The following is a 17,993-nucleotide window of genomic DNA, read 5'->3' as shown; positions in this document are numbered from 1 at the left end:
CTCCTGAATGATCTACAAGACCCACTTGGCCGATATTAAGGATCTCCAGTCGGGGAGGTGAAGACTAATTCTCCCGCCAACTGGGGTAGTGTGGGCTTGCAGACTCAGACTAGGAGTGCTTGGAGGCTGCGGCTGCAGGGGGCAGGGTGGCTGACGACTTCTGGCCTCCATTCCTGGATCGGTATGCACCACGTCCACATCCCTGCATGGCTTGGGCAGTTTGTGCAGGACGTTGGCTGGGATAGAGCTGATGCGGCTAGAAACACTTTTCGTTGTCATGAAAGGGGGGAAAGGAAGACTGGCCACAAGGAGAATCTGGTCGTAGCTTGAGAGTCTTTGAACCTGACCAGGGCCGAATCTGCCTTTTCCCCAAAAAGACGGGTTCCATCAAAGGGCATGTCCATCAGATTGGCCTGGACATCGCCCGAGAAGCCAGTTGTCCTTTGCCAGGCGTGGCGCCTTAAGGCCACTGTCATTGAAATCAGTCTGACCAGCGAATCTATCGCATCGAGGTCACACTGTATGGTGAATTTTGCTGCATCTCTCCCGTCCTTGACTGCTTGGGAGATCACAGCCCGAGCCTCCTCTGGGACTTGTAGCAGCACTTGTGCAACTATCTCCCAAAGGGAGTGGAAGAAACGGCCCAATAAGTATGCAGTATTCACTGACCCCAATGACAGGCTGGAGGAAGAAAACAATTTCTTCTCAAATGCATCCAACCTCTTGGATTCCCTATTCGGAGGGGCGGAAGGGAACGCGCCCTGGGAAGTAGAGGCCTGCACCACCAAACTTTCTGGGGTGGGGTGTTGGCTGAGGCACACCGGATCACCCGGTTCTCGGCGATGATAGCGTGCAATCGTCCTATTCACAGGAGCCCCTGTGCCAGGCTTGAACCACGTGCCTAGAAGGACATCTGTAAGTGCCTCAATAAAGGGCAAAAGGAGTTCAGACGAGGAAGCCACAGGTAAAGCACTTCATTCAGGAGATTAGTCCTCAGCTTCAGGAGATTAGTCTTCAGCTGCAGGAGATTAGGACCTCAGAAGCCCTTTTTACCACCATGGCACAGGATGCCCCCTCCTCCGTAGCCAATGTTGGCAGAGAGATCATGCCAGTATCTGGAAAAGTGTCCAATCCACTGGCTTCTGCAAGTTCCCCATACCAGTTCAAGTGCTCTGCAGAGTCATCTTGGTGTTTCAGAGGGTCCATAGACCCCTCCCATTCCTCTCCTAAGCCTAGCACATCCTCAAAGTGCTCAGGCGACAATTTAGAACCCCTGGGTTCAATCGGTGTCGAGCGACATAGTTCCGGCTCCATGTCGTTGGGGATGGGGCTGGCACAACCAATGGGCAACAGCGGCACCACAGGCACCGACAACTGGTTTGTCACCGGAGGTCACGTTGGCATGACCAGCGTTAACCCGGATCAGATCCATGAGGCCCCACCGGCGCCGTGGCCGGAGCCGACAAGAGTTGAACCTAATGGGTCCTCTTCCGATACCACAGGGCCCGAGGGCTCACCAGCGGGATCAGCCCAGTCAAATACATGGCGCATGGCCTCATAAAACTCTAATCTGAGTGGGGGTCGCAGAAAGGGAGGGAGGTGCAAAGTCGACCCCGGCTCCACGGAACCATGCCTAGAGCATCAGTGCTCGTCACCTCTCTCGTCGACAGACAACAGCTGAGGTGAAGATGAAGACCGCTTGGACGACTTCTTCTACATCTGTCATGAGGACCTCAATTGGGATGAAGAGGACTTAGGGCTCTGGGAGCAGTCCCTGACCTCCTCTTCCTCGATCGGGACCTCCGCAGAGCCTCACTCTTTGGCAGGGGTCTTCAAACTGTGGGGCGCGACCCCCAGGGTGGCCATGGAGCTATTCAAAGGGGGTTGCGCCTTCTCAGTCACACTTCTGCCCTGGCCCAAGGGCTTCAGCCCTCCCTCTTCCCCCGTCCTTTGTCTCAGCCCGGGCTGCTGCAGTGCAACTCGCGCTGCTGGGGCCTCAGCCAGTGGTGTAACACAGGCCCCCGCGTTGCGGGAGGGCAGGGCAAGTACCAAGGGGCCCCCTCAGCACAGTCCAGTGAATGCCCGGCCACCAGTATCCCAAAAAGGCTGCATTCTCATGCTAAAGCCGGGCGCCTTGGGGTGGGGGCTAATGGCTGAGTACCGGGCAGGGAGAAAGTCCGCACGTGCTGCTTCTTCTTCCTGACAATGGTGACACTTGATGCCCGACCTCCTCAGGCTGAACAGGACACCCCACCGCTCCTAAAGCCGTTGTAAATATCTAACAATATTTAAGAGATTCGGACCGAGATTAGGCATGTTAATTATTATATCCGTACATATTTTAACAGTGCAAAAAAGTTGGGGGACCGGGGGTGATTTGGTTAAGAAACCAGGGGTTTTTAAATAGTGGCCCAATTGCGATCCAAAACAGGCCAAGGGGTGGGGGAGGCACTGGAAATTCCAAGGGTAGTGACATGGCTATGAGAAATAAATGGGTTTGCGTTGTTGCTTTGTTTGGTGAGGTTGGAGATCAGGTCGGTAAAATAGCTATAAATATAATCTTGCGGAAACGCCCCTGTGAGATGAAGGGCCTGCACCGGAGAATACTAAGAAGTGCACATAAGCGTTATTAACCATCACTTCCGGGTGAGTGGAGGGAGAGCAGGAAACTACGTCTCTAAATAAAGTGTAGATGAGTTCTTTACACATACAGCAGAGCAGGTGAGCCAAGGCCAGGGAAGTGAGCCAAGAGTGTTAGCTCTGGAAATAAAACAGCCCAGAGAGGGCACAGACCAGCCTTGGCTGGTAATCCGAACCTGCTGTGATACACCAGTGCAGAGGACTCACTAAGCGTGCTAGGGTCATGCACCCGGTCATTGGTGGAGTTGAACTTGCTTTACCCTCTTTATCAAAACTTAATTGACAATTCATTGTGTCATAATATAGCCCTTTGCTCGCTCTTGAAGAGATGGTGGAATGCACAAGCCTCTATTGCCAGTGTAAGCACAAGCCTTGCCAGTGTGCTGGCACAGGCTTCGGGCGCTCTCTTTCGCAGCAATGGCAGCCCAAGCTGTGCCCTAGCACAACAAGCCTATCCTACTACCAGGGGATAGAACTGAGTCCATCTGGAAAGAACCAGAGAGGGTGATGGAGAGAGCGACATTGGCACTGAATGGCACAGGTACTTTGGACTTCAGTGAGACTCCCTGGGAGTGAGTGCATCTTCTGAGGGCATCTGTGTGGCACAGCAGCACTGCTGCCTGGGGTCAGCTAGAACAGTCTCAGTGTAAACAAACATAGGCTGGAAGGAGGCCCAGATACCCTGGAGGTCCCACCCAGCTGAAGCCCCCTCACTGCTAAATATGCAACTCACTCAAACAAGCCCATCAGTAATCATACATTCGTTCGTCCCATTCTGAACTTGCATCCGCACACATATTCATACGCCACCTCGCTCACCCTGTAGTCACTCCTCTCACCCTACTCTCACACTGTTGCATCGTTCACCGTGCACTCACATGGGCACTCTTGTCACCCACACAGTGCAGGGTTAATGTGCCTGTGTGGGCGTGGGAGTAGGGACGACCGTGACACCAGGTGTAGGGTTTAAAGAAGGTTTTATTTTTATGGGTCTTAAGGGCTTTGACATAAACGTCTTTCGGGTCCTTAACGTCAGTCTTTCCCGGGCAAAGGTACTGCGGTCCGTGGCTTCGGTCTTCTCTCACACAGAAGCAGGATCTTCTCTCCGGATGTTGATGGGTGTACCTCGTGCAAAGGAAAGACCAACAAGAAGGGAGGCCGTTAGGTTACAGTCCTCTGTGGGGTTGCACCAAGGGACCCGGGGAGTGAGAGTCAAATCCCAGTGATTTAGCGATTTAATTACAGTGCTCCGTGAACATAGAGGGGGTGACCAGGAAAACAAGGAAGGAAAAGGGGTATTGGAAGGGAATGGTTGGTACAGGGTAACAACAAACCGGGAAACACGCTACTCGCTAGCTTTGCGTCTTCCCACCCAGGCTGCCCAACGCCGCCGTACCTGTGAAAGCCACACTCCTCCCTCGGGAGTGTGGCACGGCGGTCCGCAGGGTCGTTGGCCTCCTGGCTCGCCTTTTGCCTCGTCTTCTCCGTCCGCTCCTCCGTATGGTCCTGTTCGGTCCGCTTGAACTTTTTCCTCGTCTCTGCTTCCGTTGTCCGATTCCTCCGCTCCCGCCTTCTCCTCCGCGGTGTCTCCACACCCCGTGTACATCACATCCGGGGTTTTCACTGGTTTGTTTCCTCTGACGTCCTGCCGTGCCGAGCCCTCCTCCTCAATAGTCGACGCCCACTTAAAGAAGCCGCTCTCGCTATCCTGATCTTCTTCCTCCCACTCGTTGGTCTGCGGAGAAGTCGAAAAGGGACTGTCAGAAGGGCTCGGGATCCACCATGTGGTATGTACGCCTCCATCCTTACAGCCTGCTACAAAGAATATGTACCATGCAGATGACAGAAATGAGTGTGAGTAAACTATGAGTGGCGCTATAAAAAAATTAAATGTTTGTCAGAAAGGTGCTGTAGCGAGATGAGGTGTATTGTTGGTGAGTGGTAGTGAGGGAATTCAATGGAGAAGAAGGAAACGGGTGGGGGCACCAAAAAAGACTGTTGCACTGTGTGCAACCAGTGTTAGGGCCAGCCCTGGCTGGGAGTGTTAGCCCCCCCGAAGTTCTGGTCTAGTGACTCCCCTGCGTCTGCCTATTATTATTTACATTTGTTGTGCGCTACTGTTACCAAAAGATGCCCTGGGGCAAATAACCATCTGCTGCCTGAGGCAAATGAGAAACACACAGAAGGAGAAGGAGAACCAGCCAACTGGGGTAACCTACAGAGCATAGAGAAAGGTTTTTATATCTTCCTAAAGGATAATATATTCTTGGTGGGGCAAAGCAAAGGAGGGTGCAAGTTCCATAACTGCGCGGCCTGCACCAAAATAGTGAGACAGACAACTCATGCCTTCTTGAATTAGGGAACAATAAGCAGAGTGGCACAGGCCGAGAGGAGCATACGGGTCCGACCGTATGCTTGGTGAGGAGAGATGAGAAAGGACAGCAAGGGAGTGAGAGAATTCGATTGAAGAGGTCAGGGATGAGGAGAAATGTGAATTGCCGAAGAGAAGTGTGGACACGTAAGAAGTGAGTGTGAGCCAAAGGTGAGGGCTTCTGTTAGAACAAAGGAGAAATGTGAAAGATGAATGGGGGGACTGGAGAAGTGTAAGATACAAATAGACAAAAATTTGAATGGAGAGACGAGGTGAATGAGAAGTGCTGAGGGGCTCGATAGGTGACAGGGCCAGAGAGGCCATGAGATAAATGAAAGAGATTGTTAGAGATGAGGGCAGTGAAAAGACAGAATGGCAAGAGGTGATTAAAAGTGAGAGGTTGAATAGGGAGAGTTCATTAGTTGTAAAAAGGGGTGAAAGAAAATGGCCTGCAAACTGAGAGAGGGATCCGGGGTTGAGAGAGGAGAGGGATGGAAGGGAGGGGTGAGAAGAAAGCTGCATGGGTAAACTGCTTAACTCTGCACAAAATCGCCAGGGTTTTTAGGGACCCCTGCTACTCCCGACCAGTGCCAGGTGAGCTTCTAATGTGACAGCATGTATTCCTGCGGAGTGGAAGGCCCTTCACAAAGGTTGACTAGAAATCTTTCTGATGTTAATTGCTGTATTTTGGTTATAAACGGGTATTGATGGGGTGAAATATCTCCTCAGTGTTACTGTGTGTAAAAAATGTCAAAATAATGAAGCAATGCTATCCTAAAATACGCAGCATCACATGACATAATTTACATTTTCTTCCCACAAAATTTAGTCAAGCCTGTCGCGTAATTTGGTCCTCACCTGCCTCATAATTCCAGCAGACCTGCCTACAAATTTAGAATTTTTTGTCAGGAGGGGGTCAAAATGTTGACAGGGGGGGTCTCGGCATCCAAAAGTTTGAAGACCTCTGCTCTATGGTGTCGACAGCCAGTCCACAAGGAGCTTCATCATCCGCTCCCTCAAGGCCTTCGGAGCAGCCCGAGCATGACTTCAAGTCGTGGTTGCGCCCAAGACACCAGAGACAGATGAAGTGGAGGTCGGTAACCGACATCATGCGGTGGCAGGCACTGCATGGCTTGAAACCGGTCTTCGTCGAAGACATGCCTCGCACAAGAAGTTGGAAAAAATTACGAATTCGACAAAAGTCGAGAAAAAAACCTGTCAGAAACCAACAGAGGGGTAGCTTTTCCCAGATCTACGCTTAACGGGCGCAGAAAGAAAAGAACTGACGTCTGCACGTCTGGGTGGCGCCTATATAGGTACCGCAATATCATAACCAACGCCGGCGATGTCACGCAGAGTTGAATGGAGCCACCTGGGGTATCGCTCAGCAAAAGTTTCCGGTTCCAGCCAGACGCCCAGATTACTAGAATTCCACCATCTTGGGTTTTGCTGGAATTAGGTTCACTGGGTCAGTGTTATGTCCACTCCACACAGGAAGTGGTCATATAGGGGGCGTAGTCACCCAAAAGGTAAATAGCCCATTGGCTACCACCTGTCACTCCCTTTATTTAGGTGGCACCCCTGATGTAAGGAACCGTGATTCGACGGACCAAGAAGAAAAAGACAAAGAAGAGCTGTGAAAATGAAAACTGAAGACTTGCTGTGGTCTTTTTGTGCCAAACCCTGCCTGCACCAGTCTCTACAATCGCGAAGAAACCGAATCGTCCTGCAGCTGAGCCTCTGCCAAGAACCCGAGTAGACTGCCAGCCCTTCGCAAATTGCCAGCAATCTCCCTTGGAGTAGAGCAGCTACATCCTGCAGTCCGCCGGCTCCAAAACAGCAGAATCCAGTTTACCTTGCTGCTGCTCTCCAGTTGTCACAAAGCAGCAGCCACTCAGACAGAGGTCAGATCCATCTCCCCGCCAAGTGAGAAGACACTATGACCAAACAGAGCCGCATAGCACCAATACATGAGACCAATTGCATCAAAAAAGCCAGTTTGAGTTCAATCCGGACTAAAACAACACAGAGACCGAGCAGCAATCGAAGGACATCAGCACTGCGGAGACCCACTTCCAGAGTGCCCCAGCTATCCTGAATTTTGCACCCTCAACCAGGGAGACCAACAACCGCAAGGACCCGCAATGCACCACCCCAGCCAACCCAATTCCTCTGCACACATGTGCCCCAGCCCGGGTTCTCGATAATGGACTGTGCTTCCTTGTTCCATGTACCCTTGTGAACCAAACCCCCTGTTGGGAGCTCACAGACTTGTACCCAAGGCCCCCTCTGTAGCCGATTTTAGGACGCCCCTCTCTCCTATGTAGCACGTAAGGCTACCAACCCAACCAGCACCTCTGCAGCTAGACACCCCAGGGCATGTAAACTCTAACTGTTGGTGGACTTTGGACCATTCCCTCCTACCATGTTAAGTACTGAAAGGGAGCCCCGGAAACCTATTGCAAATACTTGTATGCCACATATGTATTTTTCTCCCATAAGAAGACATTACATGTCAAGACATATTTAAGTTAACATTTTGCTTACGTGCGAAAATTAATATTTTAAAAAGCACTTACTTCCTTAAGAAGTTCTTGGTGTCCCCCTGGGCCCAATGGGTTCCCGAGCGAGTTTTTTAAGAAATACAATCTTCAACTAGGGCCACACTATAAGGCAGCCCTGGAGGCGGCAAGAGAAAATGGACGCCTACCGGCGGACTGGCGACACGCTGAAATCGTTGTGTTTTGTAAGCCTGGACGGCCCCCGGATAAGCACGAGTCATATCGGCCGATCTCCCTTCTTAACGTCGAGGCCAAGATACTGGCCAAGGCGCTTGCGAACCGGCTCCTCCCCTATATTACGGAGCTGATCCACCCGATCAGGCCGGATTTATGCCCGGTAGAGCGACGAGACATAACATCAGGCGCGCGCATGTAGCAGTTGAGGTGATGGAGAAAACTGGAGCCCAGGCGGCGCTGCTACTAGCAGACATTGACAGGGCCTTTGACTCCCTGAGTTGGGTCTACCTCTTTGCACTTCTCCCGCGCCTCAATCTAGGGCCGCATTTCATGTCATATCTGAAGCTGCTGTATACGGGCTTGACGGCCTCGGTGAGGGTAGCAGGGGCCACATCAGCGGCCTTTCTCATTGGGCGCGGCACCCGACAGGGGTGCCCCCTCTCGCCGTACCTGTTCGCTTTGGCTATGGAGCCGTTGGCGGCATGGGTCAGGATTGACGCACAAATGCGAGGATTCGAGTGGGAGGCGGGCCCGTCGGACAGGATTGCATTATATGCAGATGATGTCCTGTTCTTCCTTACGGAGGTGAATAAAACGGGACCAAGAGTTTTGGAAATCATGCAAATTTTTGGAGAAGTATCGGGATTGTATCTCAATCCGCGCAAGTCTACCCTCTGGGTGCTGGGCAACCGTGGCGAGGTAGGACCATGGGCGTCACTCCTGCAAGTAGCATCGGGGGGCCTTAAGTGTTTAGGGGTGTTCCTGACGACTACGCCCTCTATTGCTTGGGAACGCAACATAGCGCCGGTCTGGGACCGGGTTCAGACCGAAATGAAGTCCTGGTCTCGCATGCCCCTCAACATATACGGTAGGTCAGCTATCTTCAAGATGGTCGCCCTTCCGCGCCTTCTGTATCAATTACAGAATCATCCCTATTCGATCTTGCCATCATGGTTTCGGCAAATCAACTCGGCGTTGGGTCGGTTCCTGGGGGGGGGGGGGGGGGGGCGGTGCGAGTTGCCTTGCGCACCTGCTTTCTGTCTACGTACTGTGGGGGGCTGGAGACGTCAGATATCTTTTCCTGCTATCAAGCATCCCACCTCCTTGTTTTGAATGAATGGTGGTATGGAGACAGGGGAGACCCAGCATATGCACTCGAGAGATACTTGATGGACCCGGATACGCTCCATACGATTTTATACTCAGCACGGTTGAGGAAGGGGCTGCCTAGGGCTACCCAGGTGGTCTTTCAAGTGTGGAGACAAGCGTTGCGTCGAATGGGCTGGTGGGGTAAACTTACGGAGGAGACCCCGCTCTGGCACAACGGGCAGCTGCCGGCGTTGGCGTCACTGCCAGGATTCCGAGGTGGGATTCTATATGAATCTCCACACTTGGGCATGTTTTGAAGGGCACGACTCCTAAATCCTTTCAGGAGCTCAGCGAAGAATACTGTATGCCCCGAACGCAGTTCTTTAAATACTTACAGTTCCGCCATGCCCTGGCGCCTACGCTAGAGGGACTGGACTCCTTGCCCGAGTTCAGCCCGCTAGAGGCAAAGGTGTTCATGGTAGATCTGGCAGAGAAAAAGATTTCCTGCATATATCACACACTGGTCACACATTGCCCCTCCACTCTACAGTCTCTGAGGGACTCTTGGGTGAGAGATGTGGGGGAACTAGAGGAGGAAGATTGGCGAGAGGCCCTCGAAGCCCCTAGGGGAGCAGCTATAGCCATGCGCCTGCGTTTTATCCAGTTTAAATACTTGCATAGGGCGTATTATACAAGGGAGAGGTTGTGGCGAGCGGGTCTGATTGCTTCCCCTACATGTCTGCGATGTGGTCATGAGATGGGCACCTTCCTACATACAGTGTGAAGCTGTGGTGGTTTGGCTGGATTTTGGACTGGAGTGTGGGACTGCCTGTCGGAGGTGCTGGGATGGGAATTGCCTCGTTCCCCCAGGCTTGCGCTCCTTCATGTACTGGAAGGCGTGGGTGGCAATATCTATAAGAGGCATCTACTCTTACTGGGGTTGACAGTTGCAAAAAGGGATGTGGCACAGGCTTGGAAGGACCCCCGAGCTCCCAGGGTAGTAGTATGGAAAAAGGGCCTTGATTTTTGTATGGGACTAGAGCGGCCTATCTTCGAAGCCAGGGGCTGTCCTAAGAAACACTACAAGATTTGGAAACGATGGGCGGACTACAGAGGACTATGGCTGGAACCACCTGTGCAGATAAGGGACACAGAGGGACTGATGTGAAAGGGGCCGGGGGCCGATTGTGCACACTGATGTGTATTTGCGGACCTTTCTACAGACGTAAGGAGACATTGTGCAGGGGGGGGGGGGTCCGGGTTGGGAGGGGGGGGCGTCCACGGGGGGGTTGGGTGAGTGGGGGGTCCGGGGGTATGTTTTGAAATGCTATTTGCATCGGCGATTATGCTATATTGTATCCATTGTAGTTCCTCCGGGGTACGGAGTGCTACGTTGATGTGCGGTCAATCAATAAAAAGAGTTGTTAAAAAAAAAATAAGTTCTTGGTGTCAAAATGTATATAAAAACGAATCATTTTTTCTAAATTGGTCTCAGATTAATTCTTTGTGTGTGTCTCATTTATTGCCTTTGTGAGTACAACAATTGCTTAGCACTACCCTCTGATGATCCTAAACTGCTAGCCCACACTACCACAAAAGTGAGCATTTAGTGTTATTATTTTTCTGTAAGGGTTGCCTGGACTGTCCGCATAGTGTACTTCGTTTTGCTGCCCTATGTAGAAAGCCAGCTTCCTACAGGAACGAAACCTCTGCTTTTATTTCCTGTTGTGTCGCTAAGTGACCACCACCCTCTCAATGTACTGCACAAGGCAGGAGAGGGTTTCAATCATGAGGTTGGGGAATCCACGTATGCACTGCCCAGTTAGGGTTGGGACTGCAAAGATTGATGGGCACCCACAAGAGGAAGGCTTACTTGACTTTTAGACATCAACGTCTGCAGAACTGCATCAGAAGGACATGCTCAATCTGAGTGTGAGTGTAGCGAATCTAGCTGAGAAGCAACGGATTACGTGGCGTAAGGGAGATGATCAACAATATTGTGTACTTAAAGAGGGGATAACAAAAATACATTTCATATATTATATTTCATATGTTAATCAATTAATTACAGATCACAGTGTTTCATGGTAAGCAGGCAGCCTTAATAGTATCACCAAGTTTCATTTTTAAACAATTATATGTTAAGACCCTCTAATGTCGAATTTAGACAAGTACAGACAATACGTTTTGGTGGTAGCCCACACCAAACATATTTTCACTCACGTCAGAAAGAGAAGAATAGAATCTTCTATGGTTCTAACTAACAGAGTAATAGTGCTCCACTAAGAAGTCATGCTCAAGCCAACGGTGCGAGAAAGCAAAGGACAAAAAACTGAAGCAAAAGACACAAAATTGGACGGAATGCAAAACAAATCACAACATTCAACCCGTCAAGAGATCTGGGGTAAATCCATCATTCTTTTGCTCACCATGCCACACCAGTTTAGACCTGGCCATATGCAAATCGGTGCAGCAGTCTCTGGAGCAGAGGAGGGGGCTTTCCAAAAATGCCATGGCTCGAGGGAGGACTGGCAGTTGACCCATGGATGAGTATGGGCTGATGTGGGACGGCTAATCTTTGCTGCTAGTCGGCAGGGGTCGCTTGGCATGTAAGGTACTTTGTTGTTTTTGAGTGTGGAGTTGTGTGTTTAAGATTACGGTTTTATAAGGGACTGAGTTAAAATTCAGTATCACTTTTGCCACTAAGTTGATCCAGTGCGTATTTCATGCTGAACATATGTTCAACCTTGTACCGAAAAAACACATCTCGGGGTTTTGTGTGGATGTTAGCATTACCCTTTAGTCTCTGTAGTCCCTTGTTTCGCTATGCAGGTATGTGACTTCCATGGTGTGCCTTTGTTCATGTTGCCACTGTGAATGACAGATTTGCATGTTGAATTCCTGCATATTTCAGTCTTACCTGTGCAGCCGAGTATGTCATATAGGACAGAAAGTTGAGAAGTTCTGAATGAGAGGACTGGCCCCTGAGTAAGAGATGAGAGGGAGTGGGGCTGAGAAAGAAGGTATTGTCTGTATTTAATGTGGCGTGTCTTTATTCTACTTATATCCTGCAACCTGTAAAGACAATACTTTACCTGCTAATGTGCAGACTTGGGCTTGCTGGAGGGTCCATTATATAATATTGAGCAATTATTGTAACAATCCAGAAATAGAACTTTGAAAACAGAGACAGAAGAAAACATTAAGAAGGCTCCAGACACCGAGTACACTACAAATAATAACACATTGTAGCAGATTTGTGTCCCCCCCTACTCAACTGAAAATTCCTTCCAAAGACCTTCTACTAAGGACCAAAAAATACATGGGCACAACAAGATTCTACCCATAGCCCATTTTCATTTTCAAGATAAAATTACTATAAGTCATAATAATACCAATGTAGTGTGCCACCGGACAGGAGGAATATGCTACTTACCAGTATACATCTGTTCTTGGCATGTAGGGCTGCTGACATTCATACCTGTGCATAGATCGCCGCCTAGTGTTGGGTCCGGATGATTGCACTTTGTTGTCTTGGAAGAGTCTTCGAAGTATCACGAGATAGGTGACTCCTCCCTTGGACTACAGTGCGCATGGGCATCTTCTCCATCCTCAGATTGTTTTTGGCCATTGTGGCAGAGATGGAGATAGTAAAGTAAGAGATGGCTATGCCAAAGATAATGCTGCAGCTGCGACAGGCACCGGGGAGGAGGGCGGGCGATATGAATGTTAGCAGTCCTACATGCCAAGAACAGATGCATACTGGTAAGTAGCATATTCCGTTCGAGGCATGTGGGCTGCTGAATTCATATCTGTGCATAGACTGTATAGCAGTACCTCCTTTAGCGGTGGTTACCTGTGCTAGCTGCAGCAGTTTGAAAAAGAGTTTTGAGGACAGCCTGGCCTACATCAGCTTGCTGTTTTGCTTGCACGTCTACACAGTAGTGTTTTGTGAAAGTGTGTATGGTGGTCCATGTGGCTGCCTTACAGATGTCTTCAAGAGGAATATTTCCCAGGAAAGCCACGGATGCCCCCATTTTTAGGTCTCGCCTGTCGATGCGCATGCGCATCGAGCTTGCGAGACTATTGGGGCTTAAACAGTCTTTAACTAACTTGCAAGGAATCGTGGCGATTCCTTGCAGTGCCCGTGAAATTCAAGCTCAATGCGCATGCGCATTGAGCTTAAAAGCGCGTGCACATGCCCCCAGCCGCCTGCCACATCAAAGGTACCCCTGCCCCCCTCCCACAAGCTTATCAGCGTGCTCATTCCCTAATTATTCACGGCCGGCCGGCCGTGACATGCCCCCAGCCGTCTGCCACATCAAAGGTAGCCCAGCCCCCCTCCCACAAGCTTTTCAGCGTGCTCATTCCCTAATTATTCACGGCCGGCCGGCCGCGTCTCCTTCATTGTTCACTTTCCTTTCTACACTAACCTGTAACATTTTGATGTATGAGCTTGTAGCACTGCTCAACATCATTTCTTGTCTTTATTTTTTAGACATCCGGTAATCTGACTCCTTTTTATTGCGACCCGGAGAGTCACAGTTTTTACCTTGATTAATCATTCCCTGCTCCGTGAAAAGTAGAAGTCTGTTTCACGTGCGCTTTAAGGTAAACGAGGTTTCATCTTTTGTACGCCTATGAAAGTGAAGCCTGTAACACTGCCCAACACTACCTCTCACATTTTTCCTAGTTCCTAGATTACAGGCAATTTAACTCTTCTCTATCCAGTACGGAGAGCTTTGAACTTCCAACCCATTTCTGCTCCGCTAAATAGAAACAGCTGTTCAATACGCACCTGCAGGTAAAACAATTTATCGCTTTGCTAGTTCATGCCAGCGAGGATACACAGACAGGGGTGCAAGACAACAAACACAGTGTGATCTCTGTACCGACAACGAACTACTCCGTGTGAAAGCTCTACTCTAGATCACAACTACAAGGACACGGTTTACGCGCAGTCACTGGTTTATTATGACAGAGAAGATCATGAGTGAATGTTGTACCTTGAACACCGCGTTTTCCGTGCGTCTCCTCCCCCCTCCCCTTCTCTGCCTTCCCTCCGTCTTGTCTCTTTTGGCCCCCCTCCTCCTCCTACTCTCCTCCCCCCCCCTCCTCCTCCTACTCTCCTCCCCACTCTCTCTCTCACAGCCTCCCCCAGCTCCGCCCCCTCACTTCTTGGTTGCACGGCCGCTAGGCCGTGCCTCCCCTACTCTCCTCCCCCCTCCTCCTACTCTCCTCCCCCCTCCTCCTCCTACTCGCATAGGAGCGTTTACAAAAGCAGAAAAAAACGAGCTCTTTACGAGACACCCACACGGGTTTACAAACTGAAATTAATGTATTTACCCTGCCTTCTACATTGTACATTTATGGGGTTGAAGCACTGCTCTGCCAATATTTGCCGTGACTCGGGCTATTGTGTTATACAAGGCTAATAATAAAGCAGCATTAATGCGCTTATTTTGAGGTCTTGTCATGAGCTGCAGCGCGTGGATTCTGCTTTTCATTAGCGGATATTTGTTTAAAGATCTGTCGAGGCAACTCTGAACACACAAAGTAACCACAAACTAAGCAGCCGGTACGCAATCTGCGGGTTTTTGCTTTTCCTTATGAGTACCAAACCAACCAACAACAGGCAGACAGGGGTGCAAGACAACAAACACAGTGTGATCTCTGTACCGACAATGAACTACTCCGTGTGAAAGCTCCACTCTGGATCACAACTACAAGGACACGGTTTACGCGCAGTCACTGGTTTATTATGACAGAGAAGATCATGAGTGAATGTTGTACCTTGAACACCGCGTTTTCCGTGCGTCTCGTTACTAACTAGTCTCTACCCATCAGGTAAAGGAGAAACTCTAGTACGTGTGCATTCAGCCAAAGTGGCACTGTCACAGGGACATCATCAGCGTCTTGGATCAAGCAAGTGCATGCTTTGGTTTTTCATCGCGTGCATCAGCACACAGCTCCCGTGAGCATTTAGCCAGGCACTTCAATGCGTCAAGCAAAGTGCACGCACTGCTCTATGCAACCTAAATTAATGCATGTGAGGGAACATCCGGTCTTAGGTTAAGCCCTATTAGGATGCTTCGAATTCTAGCAAATAAAAATGGTAACAAATATAAAAGACAGTAAGTCCAAGACTCCCCTAGATGCAACTAAAAGCCTCGTAAAGAGTTTACCACTAGCTACTGGGGAGTTTATTTAAAACCCAGTCGCTGCCCGAGTCTCCTCCACCACCCCCACCCCCTCGCAGCTGTTCTGCCTTTCGCTTTACTCTCGGACTTTAAATGCAGGAGATTCTTGTCTGGCACCATACGCATCTCTTGGGGTCTCTTATTTGCGAAGGTAGTCACAGTCATGCAAGGCAGACGTGCATTAGGCTTTTTAAACAGTAACGATTATAACTTCTGATGAATTCGAATGACTACACATTTCAGGTGGGGAGTTTTTAAAGCTTCCACCCCCAAACACTGCAAACAGTGCCACCTCGTGGTAACTGTGCAGCACTCCAATATAAGGTATGTCAGGAGCTAAGACTCGCACTTCCCTTCCCAACCACTCTGGGTGAGGACGCATGCTGCTATATCCACGTTTCTGGTTATAAAAGCCTTTTTAGGTCTCGCCCCCTCCCTTCTCCAACCCCTCCCCACTCTCTCTCCCAGCACAGCACCATCAAAAAACCCCAGCCGACAGTGTAATAGGTCTCGCAGCATTTGAGTTAGAGCTTTTAGAAATGTTTATGGCTTTTTTAATTTGTAATTCTTTAGCATTGGCTACAGGAAACAAAAATGCTAAAGATTTTCAAAAAAACCCCATAAACAATTCTAAAAGCACTAACTCTAATGATGCGAGATCTATTGCATTTTCAATGCTTGTTTTGTAGAGTGTGCTCTTGGGGGGACGGTTAAAGTGTGTTTTGCCTTTTGATACCATATTTGAATGCATTTAACTATCCATCTGGCTATTCCTGACTTTGAAATAGGATTTCCTTTGTGTTGTGGTGCAAAAGCAACAAATAGTTGTTTTGTCTTTCTAAATGATTTAGTTCTGTCCACATAATAAAGTAGAGCTCTTTTTACATCTAGTGTGTGTAAGGCTCTCTCAGCTACTGACTGTGGATTTTGAAAGAATACTGGCAGTTCAATTGCTTGATTGATATGGAAATTGGATACAACTTTAGGCATGAATTTAGGGTTGGTTCTAAGAACCACCCTGTTGGCATGTACCTGCATGAAAGGTTCTTGAATTGTTAGTGCTTGTAATTCGCTCACTCTTCTGAGTGAGGTAATGGCAACTAAGAATGCAACCTTCCACGTCAAGAATTGTAGTTCGCATGAGTGTAGTGGTTCGAAAGGAGGTCCCATGAGTCTGGTAAGCACTATATTTAGATTCCAGACTGGGGAAGGGGGGTGTCTTGGAGGGATCACCCTTTTTAAACCCTCCATGAAGGCTTTGATTGCTGGTACTCTAAACAGTGAAAGGTGTTGCCTGTTTTGAAGGTATGCTGCTATAGCAGCAATGTGTAGTCGTATAGAAGAGTATGCTAAGTTACATCTTTGTAAATGCAGCAGGTAACATATAATGTTTTGTATGGAAGCGTCTAATGGGTTGATTTGGTTATTGTTGCAGTAAATAACAAATCTCTTCCATTTAGCTGCATAGCACGCTTGTGTGGTTGGTCGTCTTGCCTCCCTAATGATGTTCATGCAGTCTGGGGGCAAGTTAACCCCTTCAGCGCTAATGACAAGGGTAACTCGTCATGGACTTTCCATTGATTTCAATGGAAAGTCAATGTGAAGAAGAGGGAGTACCTTAGCAGCCAAGTGGTTAAGGTATCCGAACTCCAAGACCTCAGGAAATTACACCACTGACCAGGAGTGTATTTAAGGAGATCTCTTTAAAATTAAGAGAAAGCAAAGAGGGGAGGGGAAATATATTGAAAGGCAATAAAAATGTAAGAAGGTATGCTGAGGCCTGCTTCACATGGATAGCCCCTTTGCTCCTGGTCTAGCTCTTCCAGGAAGATGTGGCATTTCAAAGTTCAAACCTTCATATTAGACTAGTATACCATTAATTTCCCAAGCAGTACTTGATGGTTTCTTTCTCCTGTATTTGTTCAATAATTCTGATCACTTTCTGTTGTTTTTACGACCTGAAAGCTGTTCTTGTTCAATAAAACTGGCATATGTTTCAGTTGTACAAGCACTACCCAAGAAAGTGGCCTATGTAGTCTTGAAAGTAAACATACAACAAGCATTGTCAAATCGAATTGGTCTGGTTTTAATGTACTAACACATTGAAACCAGCATTTGCACATGCCTATATTTGCTTGTCTCATTGCACTAAAGCCAGAACTATCAGTTCGGAAAAGCTTTTTTGTTTGAACACGTGATGACCTAGAAACGGAAGAACAATGAATGAAAGACAGGTGGAGAAACTAATGGGACAATTCATAAAAGAAAAAAAACAACAAGAAATAAAGAGAAGGTCACTGGGAAAAACACGAATGAAGAAGTACTGAGAAGACCCATGGGGGAAAAAATTACATTTAACAAAGACACACACCAGGAACAATAAAAATAATGGCCTGGGCACCACTACAGTCCTACTAACATACATAATTGGTCCAAGGCACACAGTTATGCATGAAATCATACACATGCATGCACATTCAAATACACAAATATGTAGACACAACCACACAGGTCTATACACAATCACAGGCATAAACTATAGTCACTAACGTCCCGGGAATATACGCATGTACAACCGTCAGAACCTCACTACACAGCACATAGACTGTATAGCAGAGCAACAGACACATACAGTCAACTGGTAGACACAAAGAATAGGACAATCCTCTATATGTAGCTCCAGGAGAAACAATTAAAGTGATATAGGTTTCCGCATGCAATGTTGATGCTATAGTCTGGGGGTATGTGGCACTATAGAAACAAAGAACAGATATATATATATATATATATATATATATATATCTCCCAAGGTTGCCCAGAGTTAAAGCCGCACTCCATCTCAGGTAAGTGTACCACACTTCATTAAAACCAACATGTGACTTCCCCGTCCTGCATTTAGTCTCTTGGTCCGATGTGTTTCAAAAGCATTGAGGCTTTCTCGTCAGGGACCGTGAC

This window comes from Lissotriton helveticus, chromosome 1_1 (assembly GCF_964261635.1).
Source record: "Lissotriton helveticus chromosome 1_1, aLisHel1.1, whole genome shotgun sequence".
NCBI lineage: Eukaryota > Metazoa > Chordata > Amphibia > Caudata > Salamandridae > Lissotriton > Lissotriton helveticus.
Note: the sequence above shows the minus strand (reverse complement) of the source record.